The following is a 19,432-nucleotide window of genomic DNA, read 5'->3' as shown; positions in this document are numbered from 1 at the left end:
GAGAAAGAAGCAATCTTTTACAATTAAGAAAAAGGTAACAAATTAATACAGGCCAAAATTATAATACAAGTAACACTAGTAATTTTGGTTTCAGTTTTGCATAGCTCATTAGGACATAATTTGCCTGTTTTTCTGAATCAGAGTCATAATTATGATGTTCTTAATCACCTCTTAGTTAGTGAAGGAAAACTATTTTAAGACCAAATCAACTGGAGATTGTATCTAAAAAAACTAATACAAATTAGAAAATTGACTGATTGGTACTATCAAACATGCATCTAAATTTTAAATCATTTTAGAAACATGTTAATAGATAATTATTATTTAAATATTACAATACCTAAAGCCCCCCCACCCTCTTCGTACTTTCCCCTCAGTTAGCCATCATTAGTGTAATTGGCTGATTTTCTAAATGCATCCTCCTCAGGAGGAACCTTAGATGATCTGAAGGAGTAGAGCATGAATGGCTCTCCAAATAATTTCAAGGGAGGCTCTCCATAAACACAGAGCAGTGCAGAGCAGCAGCAGTTGGTGACTTCTGTACCAGGGACTGACAAATGCAAACTCTGTGGGGAGAGAAGGTGGCTGCTGCAGGCACTGTCTAGGGAGCTCTCAAGGACCCCTGAAAGTAAGGACAAAAAGCATGGGGAGACAGAGGAAGTACTTAGTTCAGGCAGGAAGCTGAGGTGGTCCTTGTAATCTGATTGTTACTGAACCATCAGACTTCAGGCTGAAAGAGTTCTGTGCAGCTTTTGCAGGCCTGATGAGAGTGCTGTGCCTTCCTCTTCTGTGACAGGGACAAGTTACATCTCCTCCTCTTTGCTGTGTATAAAGAAAATGTTGAGGAACGGTGTAAAAATCTCAGAGCAGTTGTTTTGATTCTCATGTTCATGATAGCTGACATCTGTCAGGGCTCTGAATGCTCTCAGGAGTTCTGCAACCTGTCACCTGCTCCACCTGTGGGGTCTGTACCTAAGGACAGCTACCTTTTGCTGCAGTGGTGTCACTTTGGTCAGACTATTGGGAAAGAGCTGTGGGAGGCCTCCATGGGGCCTCCATTCCTAGCCTTGTGAGATGCCTTCAGGCTTAGGCCCTTGCTTCTAGCTGTTGCTTTAGAGGTGTCTGTTTTATGGACATTTGTGCCTAGATCCCAAAGTCCTCTTCTCAGAACTGAAGACAACTAAGATGCCAAGTCCTTCTACCTGCTTTTAAGACAAACCTCAAGGTGTAGTAGCTAGATTAAAGAGAGCACTCGGACTGAGGGCTCATCTCCACATGAATGGAGAATTTCTTGACCTCTACCTAGTGGCTAACCCAAATCCCTCCAAATGAAACACAAAGCACTTCTGTCAGTAGAGAAAGGTGTGGCAAGACATAAGGCCAGACACCATACTTCTCGGAGTCATGAGGGAGAAAGAACTTCTCAGGTTTGCTTTCTGGATTTGTTTTATTCAAATTATCCAAAACATAAGTCAATATACATTTTTGTTCGTTGGCAGGGTATTAGATGTGTTGTAGACAACAACACAGACATAATACCTGTTTGTGTTATAGCCCACTCAGAGCTGAGTAGCAACCTCTCAACATGCACAGTCACCTCACCCCCATTTTCCACCTCTTTGATCCCTGAAAATATTTACTTTACAGTGAAAGCCAAAACCTCCTTCTACCCAACTAAACTAACAGCTGAACAAACTCCTGAAAAACAGCTTTTTCTACCAAATTATTTTTGTAGAAAAATGGAAAATTTGGAAATATTTCTACAAAGAATTTTTCTACCAAAAACCAGAAAAATCCAACCAAAAAAACCCGCAACTCCCCCCCCCCCCGCCCAAAACAAAACCCCAAACAAACAACAACAAAAAATCAAACCAAAAAAGGGCAGCCCAACTTGATCTGTTTGGTAAGAATTACTTTCTATAAACTTGTTGTCTCAGTTTATGGATCTGATCACTTCTAGAAATATAGGTTGCATCTGTTTGCTTTGTTGTAAAGGGCTTCTGCATGATGAATCATTCCCATATATGAGATGTATCCAAAATTGGCTTAGCACTTTGGATCAGCAGCAACAAGTTTGGGTCTGACTGGGAGCTTCTCAACACTTTAGACTTTGGCTTGTGTTGTAATTTTTATTGTTTGATAGTATGTTTTTTGAACTACGACAGAGAAAATGAACAGAAAAAGGAAAAAAGCAATCACTTATGTACATACAATGGCACGCTTAAGTTAGCAAACTGGCCCCAAACAACTAGGAGTAAAATGAGGGTGTATTCTGAGCATAAATGCTCATGTCCTTTGAAATCTCTTAGGTCCAGGTGCCTGAAAACAAGACTGTGCTAGCTCAACTAGAAAAAAAAAAAAAATTAAAAAAATCCCTGAAATGGCTGGGAGACTGACTAAAAGCCTCTACATTTTCCAGCAGACAAAAAGGAAAAGAAAACAAAGATGTATCAGGAAACATGGAGGAGAATTGGCACAAGGGGTGGTTATTTTTGGTGGTTACAACAGAATTCTCACTACCAATTTACACTTCGAATTTAATAGCATAAATATAAAGCATTCAAGCAGTTTCATCTGCCATGTACACCATGTGGCCGTGCTGTCAATTTTGTCTACGGAAGGGATTAGACTGGGACGCCTCCACAAGCAGCAGTGATCTCTCACTCACAAAAAGCAGCATGCAGCTTACTATCAATAGTCAAGCAAACCATGTTTTACCCCTATTTATCACAGCATGGTTCAGCCAGGAGTTACAGGTTTCAACAAAAATGAATAATTTTACCAGTAAGCAATACAAACTTGAGATGCCCTTCAGCAGTCCCAAAATATCTTGTTTTCCTGGATCTCATCCATAGCCTGTATGTCAATGGTAGCTGTAGTCTGGCTGAAGTGACTCAGACTCAAAGCATGAAGCGGGGGGTTTAAGACAGGAATTTACACTGAACCTACGATTACTTCATTTTCACATAAACTTGCGGCATTCTGGGTGTAGCTGGGAGCCAGCTCCGATCGCGTTCGCGGCACCGCGCTCCCTCACGCACCCCGGAGACACCAATTTTAAAAGCGGGGCATTACCCCGTGCCTCGAGACACTTTGCTACGAGGAGCCTGGGAAAATCCAGCGGGGCTGGTGGAAAAACCCCGAAGTTTCTGGCGGGCCGGGCAGGCGGGGCTCGGCTTCCCACCCAGCTAAACAAACGGCAGATAAGGCGGCGCGGGCGGCAGCGCGGAGCTCGCAGCGGGGCCGCGGCTCTCCCAAGGTCAGCTATTTAGGGACAAAAACAGGAACACGCGGCGGCGGCGGCGGCGCTGCCGCACCCAGCGCTGCCCGCCAGGCCCGCTCCGCCACCTGCCGGCACCGGCCCGGGCCCCAGCCCGAGGCGAGCCCGAGGGCCGGCCGGCCGGCAGGGCGGGCGGGCCCGCGTTGTGCAGGCGGGCCTGCCCAGCGCCTGCCTGCAGCCTGAGGGCTGGGCCCGCGGGGGCCTCTCCGCCCTCCGGCTCCCCTCAGCCCGGCGTACCCGCGCTCCTCATGACGGCCCCGCGTCTTCTCGTGAGGAAATGGTGGGTTTAGATGAATTTTCACAAGAGCACTAGTTGGCTTCAAAGGAGATGGACAATCCAGTTAAATACCTTGATCAATGCTGCGCCCTCTTCATCGCAGTACATCTGTTGTAATAAGTGTTGTGACCACAGCCATGCCCTCACTCCCACATGGCGTGTACCTGGAGTTCCTGCTAGCCCAATGTCCCACGAGTTACATGTGCTTCCCTGGCCTCTGACCCCAGATCACAGGGGCTCGCTGTATCATACCAGCTGTTTGTGGTAGGGGAAGCCCCTCCATGATACTGAGTGAACATATGCTCAAACTCAAATGTGACTAATTCTTCATAACAAGAAAAACTGCATTTCCTGGTGAACAGGATTAAGCAGTGTTTAAATACACTTGTTTCAAAGAACTCGGCTTAATCTTCTGAATAAATCGTTTCAGAGAATAACAGCAATAACAATCTATTCATTTTAGTATTAAAATAGCAAGAATGTATTTTAAACCAACTATTTTTTTTTTCTGTCCCAGGAAACGGCCTGCCTACCTCCTTTTTTAAACACTATTTTTATTCTCCTGGTGGCCTGGATTCAGGATGGAGTTAATATTTTTCTCCATGACGCAGTAGGCAGAACATGCTGAAACTTTATGAACCCAGAAGCATATTCTCTATGATAAACAAAAACAAACTAAAAAAAAAAGGAAAAAATATCTTTCAAGAACTCTGCAACTCATATGGCTTCTACCATCTGGCACACAGTCCTGGCACTCTTGAAATCCTTACAAGTGGTATCTCCTTTACAGACCCTAATACATGAAACCCATATGCCAGAGGCTTGTAGAGGCCACCCCCTCAAGTTGCAGTCATCATATTGTAGCGGTGTGAGATCTTCTATGAAGCCAAAGCTTTTATGCTATTTCAGAAGGTAAAAAAAATATTCATCGCCTCCAAACTGTAACAGTATGGACATTGATAACAAGGCAACTTTCAGTCATGATGCCTTTCTTTAGAAATGTCCACACGGAGAGCTGGGAGTTGAGCAAAGGCAAAACTGGAGAGAGGGATTGAATGTTGAGTGCTCTAAAGATAATTCCAGGGTTATCTCTGGAAAAAATTAAAACAACTCGCATTGAGACATTTAGTAATACAAGATACTGAGGTTACATTTGATGAATACCAACCCTAATGACGAATATACTCTGTGTAAATCTGAGCTCTATGACTTTTGGCAAGGATATTTGCCAGCAGCTCAAAAGTCCTGGCACAGAATATCCACATGCCCATAAATTTCTGCAGGCACAAATACATCTGTTAAATCATTCCTTCATGCTTCCCTTCAATATATAAAGTCCTAAGTGTTGAGCACTTCATCACCAAGCTGTCATAGGCCATCCCTGACCTTCCCAGCAAAAAGGGACTGGAGTCCTCAGGGAGCTCAGAGCAGGTTCCCTGGAGCAGTATGTCTTCATCCACAGCAACTGAAAGGACACTGAAAAGCAGAAGGCCCTTAAAAAGTAAGATTACTCTGAATGAGGGCTGTCCTCATGGATTACTACTAGATTTTGATGCCAGAAGGCATAATCAGGTGTAACCCTGTGAATAATACACACGTGGTAACGGATCCAGCTCATGTCTTCTCTGTACTCAGGATCTTGTTGATCTGCTAAAAAGAGACCAATGAAAATAAGGAATGTCTACATCTTACCGCGACCTTGTTTGCTTTCTGTGGAGAGCTGTCACCATTTCTTACCTGAACTGGGCCAGCAATAGAACTGTAGTAGATTAAACTAATTATTTAATAACTTACTTTATTAAAATGGAGACATTTTTCTCAAATGTTGAGGTCACACAGCAGCTCTTTCTGATGGCATCACCGATGAAGGAACATCCTGTTAGATTGCTGCTGCTCCTGGATTATCCTAGAAGGTGGGTGTTGAGCAAGGGGGCTTCTGTGCAAAATATCAGCCTACTGTCTGTACGCACACAGAGGGATACACAACTTAAGAAGCAGGTTTAGGGTGAGGTATAATAAGAAAACAAGAATCCAATCCAATCATACATACACCTTAAAATCTGAAATTAGTTACATTTTTGTCCTAAGATAATTAGATAACTTTGTCTCTCCTTTGTATAAATATAAAACAATACTAGAATTCCTACCATAATACCAGCAGCAGCTTCCATAGCCATTCATGGCCCTTTTCTTTGACTAAGGGCTGTACCAAGAGATGTGAAAGAAAGACACTTCTTTTGTGTGCCATCCAGTGACATTTATCCCAAAGTGCATTCTCCATCATTCACAGTTTTCAAGTACAGAAACTACCAATGTTTTTGTATTGTTGTAATATTTTAATTAAAAGAATGAAGATATTTTTAAATAGATAAAGCAATCTTTAATTTAATAAAACGCTAACATTTGTCTGGTCGCAAATGTAATACCAGAGCAATAACAAAAGACTTAGAGTTTGGTTATGGCACATTATTTTTATATGCTCAAATTAATAATTGTTAATCTACTATAATAATTGATTTTTTTTAATTTTTTTTTTTACCACAGCAACAGAGATTGTGGCAGCCACAACCTCTGTCATAGCTGAGATTTCTCTGTAGTAAGTACTGTACCATAGGAAAAAGCAGGAAAAAAGAACCCATTCCCCAAAGCCAATTTAAGGGCACATACAGCAAGTCCCTTGTAGTTCAGGGGTTAAAACAGGGAAGTTCAAGAAACAGTCAAGCCAGTTTGATCAATATGATGGATTGACAGCCTTTGACAGAATCTGTCTGCTTTCAAGACATTTGCAGAAAATGTCTCCCAGGAGACTATTAAGGAAATGTTTACAGGCTAACTTTGCACAGGTTCACAGGCACAACCCATGGCCTTCTCACTACATGAAACGCAATCTCGGAAAGGCATATCCAAAATGCTAACAGGTGGATGATAGATGCTAGAATCTTAATGTGACAGGAAGCGGAGGCAAGATTTTAAACCTGATCTAAAGAGATGAGTGGGAGAATTGATACGGGAGGAAGCCTGAGTGGGAAGAGCAGGACACTGCTCTGTATGGTTGAAGAACAGGGAGGCCGTGTGTTGATGCACAGGAACAGATGAGTCTGTCAAAGACAAGAAAGAGCCTTTGCAGCAGAACTGTCAATGAATCTCCTTCCTTTTGTCAACCTTACAAGGGAAAAAAGAAGAAGTAAATATTTGTAAATGTTAAAAACAAGAATAGTTTTGAGATGTAGCAGGTGTCGCACAGGGTAAACAGAAATGGCATATTCAGAGGTGCTATAATGGAAACATTGTGGGTTTAAGCACAGCACTGCAGCACAGTTGTAGAGAAGCCTGAGTGATATCAGAGGCATGTGTGATGTTGAAGAAAATGGGGCTACTTATTGTCTAGGAAAGACTTTCTGGGGAAGGATGGAGAATTACCTCTGAGCCTGCATATGATAAGTTTTGAGGAGGTTTTGTTGGGAGCATGATAAGTAGAATCTGTTCTGCTGTTAAGCATTGAACTATGAGTTCTGATATAAATTGGAAAATACATGTATCAGTATAAGTCTTGAGAGAAATATCTACCACTGATATAAGGAGCAGCACCATGGTAAAGTGAGTGATTGAAAGCAGGGACTATAGTTGAAGAAGTAAGAGAAGGTAAATATGATTCTGGAACTTATTTTCAACAGATGTAGAAGAAACTACAGTGAAAGATGTTTTCTATGTCCCCCATCGTTAAACAAGCAAGAAAAGTGAATAAAAGTCCGAGTCAGAGCTGGCTGAGAAATTTAATATCATCAGCATTTTTTTGTAAAGTGAGGAAACCAAAGCCTGTTCAGATCATATTTTTTTAGACATCTTGTTGAAGATCAGTTTCATGATGAATTTAATCTGACCTAAAAACAGCCTGATACTGAGATGCATGGTCCAGCTTTCACCACATTTCTGCTGCTTCTTTTCCATTACCAAGGCAAATCAATTTAAAGTTAACCCTGGAAGAATATAATGAGTTTTAAGCAACATTAGTACATTGACCTGATCTCCTTGAGACTGACCAAGTCACTGTAGCTGCTGCAAGGGAGAAGGCAGAAGCAATCAGTTCTGAGTGGGATGGAAAGGAGAAAGACAGGACTTCTCTTTTCCAGGGCAACAGTATTAGATCAACTTTAAAACAGCGATATCAAAGTCAAAGCTGGTGTCAGATTTAGGTGCTCTGAATGATGACTAGGACTACCTAGGCTTTGTACATTTCTCTCCTCTCTTCAACAGCTTTACAGTAAAGGAAAACAAATATACTATATAAAAGAGCAGTGATAAAAGACATATTCCATAAATGACCATTTTTCATGGAAATTTTATTTTTAATCTATTTTCTTCCACATTTTTCATTCATTTCAGTCCTTACATTCTACAAAAATGCATACTTATATTACAATAATTTCATAAATCTGATTGTTGGGGATTCAAAGGCTGTAGCAAATTTTCACTTCTGAGCAATTTGTCTATCCTTACTGTATTTGCAGATTTAGCAAAATACAGTATCTTAGTGTGAGAAATTGAATTTGCTTTCTGTTTTTTCAAAGTATCATAAAATATTTAAGGAGTTGTTCATATCTTCTGTTGGCTTTTGTTTCATCATTGGTGTTTTTACCCATAAATAGCTTTGAGCTTGTGCCTAGTACAGTAATCAGGCAAAAACAAGAGAGAATAACAAATTTTTAAAAAAAAAAGCGTGTCAGGATGTTGTTGTGAAAACCCAACCATTATTCAATCACACATGTTAAAAAAAACTAAAAATACAGCCCCAGCATGTTTTTTCTGGTTATATTTAGCATTTAAATGTGGGACATTCATGTTTGCTGAACTTAAAAACTGCAGGCTTGAGCTCTTAGAAGCAGACTGTAGACCTTTCATTATTTTATTAATACCTGCTTGCATGCTCATCCTATCAGGTAACATGAATAATGTGTGATTTACCATGCTTACTCAATTAAACATACCAGTTCATAGTTTAAATGTCTAATAATGATACTTGGGCAAGTTATAATTGAATTTAAAAATGCATTGAATGCATTCTCACTGTGGATAATTTGGGGAAGGCACTCTTATTTGTTTTGGATAAATCTCTAGGAAAAATAATTACATTTGTCATTTGAGTTAAATGTTTCTGTCTATCAAAATGACACAGAGCTGATTTTAATTATATCCATAGATGCCAGTGAGAAACAGCATTGTCCTTTTAAACATATTTTATCAGCTTTGATTTGCTGTCTAATCTTAATTCCTTTCCCTCTTTCCCTCTCATTTACTGATACATTTCTATTTTTAACTATTGGGATCTGAATTATGCTACCCAGAGTTTGCATTTTGATTTTATATCAACATGTTATTTTTCTCTGTCTTTCATATCAACATATCTTAATCCTATGAAGGTTTTGTGAGAACTATGACATCATAAAAAGTTATTTAAATTTAATAATAGGAAACCAAGTGGGGAAAACCTTCAGACAAGAAAACAAGGGCTTCTATTGCAGTAATTGCCATGAAAAGTTTGCAACATATCCATTCTTAATGAAACAATAAGCTGAACAATGTTCTAGTGACACAAGCATACACAATATCTTTCCTATTTAAAGAATCCATGCAACATCTAAAAAAAAAGATGTTCAGAAATCAAACAGATTATGTAACTCTATGAAATTATAAAGGAAGACAAAATAAAAATTGCTGAAACAACTCAAACTTACAACAAAATTTATTAAAACAATTATTATATTCAGACACTACAAGCAACTTTTTTGTGAATTCTGAGCAGAATGAGAACTAATAAAGAGCAAAACCAAAAAGACAGGATTGTTCTTGTCATGTGCTGAAGCCAGGCGTAGATGCATCTCTGGCTTTGCCTTTGCTATTGTAATTCTTTTAGTGGATCTGGTGGTACAAGAGAAACTATTAGACATCAGCTTATAACTTCTGCCCTGTTTTATTTAGGAGCCTGGCATATTTTAGAATATCCTGTATCCCATTTTCAGAGGCTCGTATTAATTCTTAAAGGCTTCCAGTTCAGGAAAGTTAGCTTTAAGCATGTGCTTAATCCTTTTACTGAATCAAAACCTAGAAAAGCAACTTTGTTAGTGTAATTTTTAATAGATTTTGTTGGCAAAGCAATTTTTATCATATTAGTAGAATCAATCCACCTTGATGCCTTTATCCTTTTTAATAATTGATATTCTTTTTTGGCATTTTTACAATCCTACATTAAGCATGAAGATTTCCTATTGGAGGTGTAAAATTGCCCTTCTGAAAGACATGGAAACACCCCAACACTATGCTTGCTGAAACTATGCTGATTCTGCTTTGACATTCACCAAAGACAATGATATACAGTTACCTACTTATTTCTTATCACTTTTGTTGTTACTGAGGTTGAAGCACTTTTTCCTCCTATAAATGTTCATGTGCATATTTGCATGAAATCAATAGCTAAAAAAACCCAAAATCCAAACCAAAGGCTTTTTACTCTCAAAGGACATTCAATTTTATGTACTAATCGTGATATGATTCTTGAGGCTTTCCTGTGCAGGGCCAGCAGCTGGACTTCAATGATCCATGTGTGCCCCTTCCAACTCAGAATATTCTGTGATTCTGTACTACTTGACCCACTCTATTAGACTAATATGATCTATCTATCCATAGAATTAGCTTTATTGCCTAGAAATTGTGATAAATGCTAGGATATAGAACAGCTATCCCATGATGCAGGATGTTGTTTACTCAGTGTCTGTACTACTTGAAAAGAATAGAAATTCACCTATATAAAGTAATCTGATAAAATCTTCTCACTGGTCTCTGAGATTCTGATCACTTTATTATTCTCAATTCTCCAAAATGTAAAAAATTACACCCTTTAAACAATACATAAGGAGTATGCTTTTCTTTTTACAGAAATTCTTGCCTGTCAAACTTTGTAAAAAGCAGCAAAACATCATTCCCCATCCAGACCATCTGTTGCTAAATTTGGCTCTTTTCTACTTACTCAAATGTGAGGAATATTTCCAGAGGCCTACATTTTATAGAATTGACATGCCAAAAGTTCACTGACCACACTGTCTTCATAAAAGCTTTGTTTGCTAGTTAGTTGTTTCTGAGTGCACTTATTCAAAAGGATTTTGAAGCTGCTGATGTGTTGTATTTGGTTCTTTTGAAATGCTGAAAACAGTGTCTTATTATGTTTAGATTTTAGCTTACCTTTGTAACCAGTTCTAATTGTTTAATTTACTCATGCTCTTTTAAGGTGGACAGTAGAAAAAAAATCCGCTCTTTTTAAATTACTTGAATTACTTGAAATTACTCCTTCAGTTAACTGTCATTACATCAAATTAGTAAATAAATACCTTTTTTATTGAAACTAAAATTACAGGTAAATGTACCCAGATGAAACTTTAGAGTTCAGGGCTTGGCCAAGATTTCCCTGCCTAGCCTGAACAGGACTCTTCTGCACCTAAGTTTACTCACTGTAAAATGGAAAAAAAGTAGCTCATCTCTTAGTCCCCATCTTTGTGCATTACTGTGATTTTATGCAATGAGAATCAAGAGCTTTCACTAATTATACAGTAAGAACCATAATTTGTGAACAAATCTAACACATTTGTGGTGTTAAGAATTAGAGTAGTCCCACAGAGATGCTCCCTCCGTGGCCTGTCTTTACAGGGTCTTTAGGATTAGTCACAAAGAAGACTACTGTGGTATATTTGCAGTTAGATTCCATTAAATTGCCTTCTTGCTCCCATTTTTATGAAAGACTTAGAGACAGCTCCTGACTTAGCCCGTGTGACAATGACCAAGATAGAACGAAAAGAAACTGCCTTTCCCTTTGTATCATGACATTCTGAATCAAGGCTGGAGGTTAGATTTAGCCTACCTTTTTTATGACTCTGAAAATGATACATGTTTATCTCTAAGTATCAGGTGTGCTCTTCTTCATCTGTCAATTAGACTTAATTCTGTTAAAGGATTTGGCAGTTTGTGACTATTAAAAACAGTTTGCAATGGATATTGTTGCCCTTGGCTGAGTCTTGCATTTTAGCTGTATCCCTATTTAAAACCTCTCTATTTTCCATGTCGCATGAATTGTCAAGTGTCGTCTTTCAGAAGAATGGACAGCAGCCTTCATTACAAGCATACAGAATATACCTATGTTCCCAGTATGCTGTTTATGTATTTTATATATTGAATTAATATTTACTTAAATGCAAATAAAAGAAAATAATATCTGTATGCTTCGAAAGCGAAAAATAAACCATAAAATCATCACAAAAAATGAAAGTCAAAATGACAGAATATTCTTTGTATATGCACATCAGCAACAAAATGTAGAAATGATCTAAATTAAATCTTCCCAGATCTAAAACTTCCAAGTAAACACCATCTTGGGATATTCAGCATTTCTCATTTTAAAGTAACATGCCTTCTAGGAGAACAAATAAATTTAAGCTGTTTTAGTTTGGACAGAAAATGAATTCTAATTTGCAGACACCTTCTCAGATATACCTCTAACAGTAATGTCTATTCTTAGCAACAGAGGAAATTCTGAGTACCTCTGTGACTTATGTTATCTGATACCTAATGTTTCTGAGCAGTTTGGGGGGGTGGGGGGGCAGCAGGGTGAAGTCCTGCATGAACACACCATAGGCATGCAAGTATTTGCTCCATCTATGATAGAGAAAGTTCCTTTTTGAAGAGAAGTGTTTAAAGTAAAAAGTGTCTTTCTTTAATTGAGATAAATTAGCCCTAACAATTGATTTGAAATTTTGAATTTCTGCTTGGAAAATATGCACTATCTCCATTGTATCTTGTTTAAATAAGAATTGACATTCTTACTCACATTGATTGTGAGGCCCTTAAAATTAAAAAGAACCATATTTTATTCTGAAAAAATACATGTGTTTACATGAGTATATTATAAATATACATGTGTGTATATATGTACATATATATACATATACACACACACATATATTTCCAAGAAATTAGTAATTAAAAAATGGGCTCAAAATATTTCTCCAATCTCTTATTTTCTAATATGTTATACCCTTAGTAAAGGCAAGCTTCACAATATTTGAATATTTAACCCAATACCTGTCAGCATCGAGTATGAAGTTAACACCAGTTATGAATACAACCTCCCTGCTGGGCAGCCATTCGAAAGTTGTTCTTTCCGATTCCTGTGTAAATATCTAGGTTAGATTCCTAATAAAAATTCTGTGAACTTTAGCTGAAACAAAAATAACAGAACTATTTGAGGTTTGTTACAGTCACTTCTATATCCAGCTGACCTTGTCCCAATTTTAGCTTTGTTTCCCTTTTCTGTGTGGCTTCTGGGAAACCGCCTTGAAAATAAAATCTACTCAGAGGATGAAATTCTGAACTTCTTACTCTGATAAAACTTCTATCTAGCTCTGCCTTGCAAACAGTTGCCTTTGCACTTCTCAATTTATTTCAGAATCAGTGCTTAAGTTCAGCTGCAGAGGCAATGATAACCCAGAACAAATTAGGATATATTGAACACAGTCAATTTGTGCCAAATGAAGATTCATAACACTGGAAAAAAATTACCACCAGTTCAAGCATATAGGAATCTTAATAGTAAATAATGGCTGTACATTGAACATTAAGAATTTCTTTTCTTTTTTTTTTTTTAAGGTGTAGAAAAAATAGTAAACTAACTTTACCAGAGAAGCTTATATTAAGTTCAGCAAAGTATTTTCATTTCAGACCATATGCTAAGGACTAGACTATGCCTTTAGAAAGTGAGTACAGAACACTCTTCCCAGGTTTTCATCCTGAGATGAAAGGGGAAGAAAGGGGTAGAATGCATTGCTTCCCTCCTCCAAAGGAGAAGCTAAGATCATCCAGATTTTAGCTTTGCACAAAGCAAGATCAACACAGGTATCTTTCTCTTTGTCCCCTCATGTCCCATAGTGGTAGCATGGACTACTTGTGTTACCTACTTGGCAACATTGAGAAAAATATTGGGGGGTTATATTCTTCTTTTCCTTTGTTTCTTGATCTCCCTCAGGTTCTCTATTATTATTATCTTGATCTCTTCTCTAAAGTGTTTTTAAATGTTTAATGAAAATACTACTATTCTTATATTTATTTCTAATTGAAACAATAGAAGACAAATGCAGGGTCACTGGTAATTTTTAGAGCAATTTTCCTTTAAATAATAAAGGCTGTCAGTCTGTTCAATGATGATCAAGCATGTACCAGCAAAGTTTAAATTTCTGTCCCTGTTTCTCAAATATGCTAAAAATGTTGAGGCTGTTCTGGTAAGCTAAAAGAATCTTAAAACTCAAAGGTCTCATAAATCAGAGTTTTCCCAGGGATGCAATACACACATACTGCGAAATACTGTAATAAAAAAATCAGGAAGCCTAATTTGTAGCCACCATTGCACTTCTAAGCAGAAGATAGACTTCTAACTAAGAATTTACACATAAACTCATCCGATCTCATAAGCTGTCACAATAGACAGCACAAACGTTCCTGTGTGCAGTCCTGGCCCCTGCAAGTGTTGCAGTGTTCCATTAAAATGCTTGGGCCTCAAATGCTCCTGGTCAGAATACTGTCAGTGGCTAAGGATAGATCTTTCACAGCCTCACAAAGCCACAGAAAATGAAGCACTCCCCAGTGTAGAGCTGAGCTGCTCTGACCTCCACAGTGGCAGACTGTACAGGCTCCCTTGCTGCCCTTGCCTTTTCCCAAGTCGGCTGCATGCTATGATACCAAAAAAAAAAAAAAAAAAAAAATTACTGAGGATTGCATAAGACATGTGAAAGCCATACTGTGCAAATCCTTCCTCTATATGCTGTTGTTTTTACCAGAATCACACAGGAAAGTGTAGCTTTTGCGTCCTTCCCACTTTACCCAGAATAGTAAATTCCAAAGTCTAATAGAAATAGCCAAAGGATTAAGACAAGAAGGTATGACATACAAGAGTATGTCGTGCTCATCTGATGTTTTTTACTTCTAGTAGTACAGCTGTTAATGTTGTGTGGGACTACCAACAAAAACTGGACCAGATGTTTTATCTACTGGAGCCAATGCTAATACTCACCCATAAGGAGAGCAGGCACCAAGAACTTGTGAAACAGGTGCTACAAAACACATAACTATATTTGGAAGAGATACTTGGATACCACCTACATGGGAGAGCATGAAGTATTGATTTCAAACTCTTTTAAACATTCATCTTGTGGAAAACCCCCACAAAAAAAAATACTTTGTGAGGAAGTCTGCAACAGGATGGATACACAGTCACAAAAATATGGCAACAATTTCACAAGATGATACACTCCTAAATGAACAATAAACCACCTATTCAGGATATAACATTCTCCATGTTACATTTTATGACCAGAAAAACATTTGCAAGAAAAACACTGACATACTTAAGAGTTTTGAAAAATTACCCTCTCGAGCATCTAGTAGGATACAAATCATTCCCTAGGGCACCATGAGTTCTAACATCCTTTAAAGAACAACAATGGATTAACCTCTTAATGTATGTCAGAGATAAATTATGGTCTGTTAACTGAAGTAGTAGATTTTAAAGCAATCATATGCACTTGATTTCAAATAAAAATTGTCTTAAAAGTGCACTAAAGTAGGAAAATGATAAAATGTCATGAATTAAAGAAGTTTGATTTGACCTACTTGAACATATGCACTGTAACAGCCTCGTTCTGCAGTACACAAAAGTTTCTGGCAAAGTAAAGCTTTTGCAGATCTCACTTTGGTAAAACTAAGTAAAAGAGAAAATTTCTTCTTTCTGTCTTTTTTGCTTCATTCACCATCCATCTCAAACTCTAAATGGTGGAGAGGGATATGGTATAAATTAGGCATATAATTAGCCAAATGAAGGTTACACAACACATTATGTGCCCAAATTAATGACACACACTTGAAGTGTTTAGTCAGGAAGTGCAAATGAGAAGATTTGAGACCTTTATCAGTACATCTTTAACAAACTCTAATGTGGATATAGAAATTATATTCTCAAAGGTTTATAATTTAGACGATTCTGCCTGGATGTTCCTTAGATTGGCACAATCATCTGTCTTATTTCAGGATTGTTCTTTCTGTCTCTTAAAGTAATCTTGATGACAGTAGTAGAGTTCTAGTAAATAGTGATTTGTGAGAAGATGACTGAACATTTGCAGAGACACTTCTTTACCTTTCATAAATTATTTTTCTTTTGAATTTAAGTTAAAATAAAAAATCTGCTTGGAACAAAGAATAAATGTGAATCCTCTGTTCCACTCACTCTGTTCCAATACCCAGTCACTCCTATAAAGAACTTCTCCCTAATACCCAACCTAAACCTCCTCTGGCACAGCTTAAGACTGTGTCCTCTTCTCCTGTTGCTGGCTGCCTGGGAGAAGACACCATCCTACCCCTGGCTACACTCTCCTTTCAGGGAGTTGTAGAGAGAGACAAGGTCTCCTCTGACCCTCCTGGTTAAACACCCCCAGGTCCCTCAGCTACTCCTTATAGAATTTGCGTTCCAGACTGTTCTGCAGCTCCATTGCCCTTCTCCGGACATACTCCAGCATGTCAATATCATTCCTAAATTGAGGGGCAAGAACTGGACACAGGACTCAAGTTATGGCCTAACCAGTGCTGAGTGCAGGGGAAGAACTGCTGGCTACACTATTGCTGATACAGGCCAGGATACCATTGGCCTTCCTGGCCACATGAGCACACTGCTGGCTCATGTTCATCCTGCTGTCAGTCAATACCCTCAGGTCCCTTTTTGCCTGGCTGCTGTTCATCCACTCTGTTCCCAGCTGATTGTTTTGCAGGGGTTGGGGAAAAATGCAGGACATGGTACTTGGTATTGTTAAACCTTATATTGTTGAATTCAGCCCATCTATCCAGTCTGTCCAGGTCCCTTTGCATAGCCCTCCTACCTTCCAGCAGATCAACACTTACATCCAGCTTGGTGTCATCCGCAAACTTGCTAATGGTGAACCAAATCCCCGCATCTGGATGATCAATAAAGGTATTAAACAGGACTGGGCCCATCCTTGTGGAACACCACTAGTGACTGGAGACACCAACTGGATGCAGCACCAATCCCCACCACTCTCTGGGCCCAGCCAGCAGCCAGTTCTTAACCCAGCAAAGAGTGTTCCTGTCCAAGCCATGGGCTGCCTGTTGTCCAGGTAAACATCCACAGACATTCCTGTAGCCACCCGACGGGTCACCTGGTCATAAAAGGAGATCAGGATGGTGAAGCATGAGCCCCTCCTAAACTTGTGTTGGGTCTGATCCCCAGTCATCCTGTAGATGCTGCGTGGCAGTACTCAAGATCATCTGCTCCATAACCTTGACAGACACCAAGGTCAGGCTGACAGGCCAGATCCTCCTTTCAGCCCTTCTTATGGATGGACATCGCACTGGGCAGCTTCCAGTCATCTGAGACCACCCCAGTGAGCCAGGACCAATGATAAATCATGGAGAGCAGCTTGGCAAGCTCATCTGCCAGCTCTCTCATCACCCTAGGACGGATCCCATCTGGTCCCATAGACTTGTGAGCATCCAAGTGGCTCAGCAGATCACTAGTTACTTCCTCCAGGATTACAGGGGTCTATTCTGCTCCCAAAATTGTGCTGAGGAGCACTAGCCCTATAGCTGTTTATGTATAACATGGGTCTTCATATTCTTTTGATCATTCATCCTTGCAACTAAAGGAAGTGAATAGAATGCCACCTGTGCTCCTGTCCCATCAACCAGTCAACCCAGAGCCTTGAAGTCATTTTCAATTATCCTGGTACTTTTCTTATCAAACTTATCATCACTGCCAATGTGGACAACCAGCAGAGAGTAATAATCAAAGGGCTGAATTAATTCAGGGAGCCTCCCGGTAATGTCCCATATCTGGGCCCCAGGGAGTCAGCATAAAAGTATTTACTCCATAATGAGGAAATGTGTTGGAATTAAGGCTTTCACATTTATGGAACATTATAATTTGTTCTCAATTATTAATTATTATATAATATATTAATATGTAATTATTGTATAATTTTTATATTTTAATTATTAATCAGTTCAGTTAAAAATGTAAAGATCAACTTCCTCCAAGAATAACTGAAGCAAGGTCAATTCCAATGGTCAGTACACTTACTATTACTTCAGCAGTAGTCTTCTTGAAAATGGAGACTAGAAGGATGGAAAGAAAGAAGAATGAAAAAAAGACTCTAAAGTCTGACACTGAATTCTTCATTTCCCTCTTCTAGCTGAGTTAAGGACTCTTTCCTCATTCTTAAGAGTGCATTCCCCAGAAATTAAGTAAAATCATTCCCTATTTTGCTTACCAAAGGGCAGAGGGAACCAAGCCAAGGTCTGTTCCCATCCTGTTCTGACTTATAAAGAAAGTCTTAATTCTTGGTGGAGTCAACTGTTCCCAAAGGCATGTAGCAGTACCATAAATATTTCAAATACCAACTGTACGCTGGGAAGCTCCGGGAGGCATTGGGGTCTCAGTGGAACAAGATGCCTCCCCTGGGAAGTCATGAGGTTGTGTAATGCTGAGCTGTGCTTACGGGGATAACCAGGCTTCCTGTGTTGCTTATTAAAACTTAGATTACTTCTTGTTCCTTTTAAGTCTACACTTGTAGTTTCTTATTAACCATTCCTTTAGCATATTATCAAAGTCTGATGATACAAAGTCCAGTGTGTGCATTCCTTCACTTTTAGTTCGGTTTCCCCAGGAACATGGCTTGCAGCTACAGCATTTTTAAGCTTTCGTGTTGCCTATCTGCCAGCTCCTGGAAAATCTGTTAGCTATTTCTGCCCAAATTCAACAGGGAGCTGAAAGACTCATCTGTATACATTTCCTACAAGTCTCATGAAAATAACTGGCCTCAAAGGTCAAGGGGATACAGACGTTGCTGTCCTGGCAGCAAAGGCTACAGTGTGAGTGCAATCATGGTTAGGCATAGGAGAATCCACATGGAAATTCACCCTCAGAAAATATTCATATAAAATAAGGCTTCTTTAATTCCACTGTTTATGCAAATACTTGATTTAGGTAACATATCTACATTGGAAAATCAGATGACAGGAATGTCTTTGTTAATTTATGGATCATTAAAAATTTTGTATACTAATGTATTCGCCTGATCCTGCTCCCATCAACATCAAAGGGATCTTTTCACCAAGTTAAGGGGTAATTGGACTCGGCCTATGCATAAACATTTATAATACCAACATTAAAACATAATTACTTTGTAAAAGGCTCAAAAGCAGAAACAAAAGAAACATTTTAATCCAGTTTTAAATGCTGTAGTAGATTTCCTTTAAACAAAACAACAGCATAAAAGGAAACCACAAATTCATATTCGTAAAAGCATAAATGAGTGTACCATAAGTGCAAGTAATGTTCACTTCCTTCACTATTCCTGCAATTTTATTATATTTTGGAAACGAAACTTTCCATTATTCAGTAACACGCTGCTTACAGAGGAGGTTTTCATTGAAGTGCAAGATGGCCAAAGTTATTCTGCTGGATGGAAAATTAATGTATATGAGGTATGGGATTCCATGACTCCTTTCTTAAAACATCTATATAAATTAACATGAGAATATTCAGAAGGCTTGGCTTTCAGGGATTCATGGAAGTCCTACAGAGGTTTTGGTAAATGCCTCCATTGAGGAAATATTTCATATCCTTCAGTAGCCTGCTATTCCACCCAAGAGAACATTCATGTGCTTTTGAACCAAAGTTAAAGCTCAGCTAAGAAGCCATTAACTGTCCAGATTAATCCTGTATTGGAAAATCTTTCAGGGGGGATGGAAATTCCATGGCAAAGTCTTAGCAGATT

At 38.8% G+C, this 19,432-nt stretch overlaps 1 long non-coding RNA gene across 1 annotated transcript; it reads left to right on the top strand.

Annotated features, from left to right (window-relative positions):
- The first annotated feature begins 3,376 nt into the window (after positions 1-3,376).
- On the top strand, positions 3,377-6,177 carry LOC147654950 (uncharacterized). The gene is made up of 2 exons (XR_015283533.1): positions 3,377-3,560; positions 4,075-6,177. It is a non-coding gene; the product is annotated as an uncharacterized LOC147654950 (long non-coding RNA).
- Positions 6,178-19,432: the final 13,255 nt, after the last annotated feature.

The sequence above is a fragment of the Cyanistes caeruleus genome, chromosome 2, assembly GCF_971803275.1.
Source record: "Cyanistes caeruleus chromosome 2, bCyaCae1.hap1.1, whole genome shotgun sequence".
NCBI classification, from domain to species: Eukaryota; Metazoa; Chordata; class Aves; order Passeriformes; family Paridae; genus Cyanistes; species Cyanistes caeruleus.
Note: the sequence above shows the minus strand (reverse complement) of the source record. Positions and strands in the feature narration are given on the sequence as shown.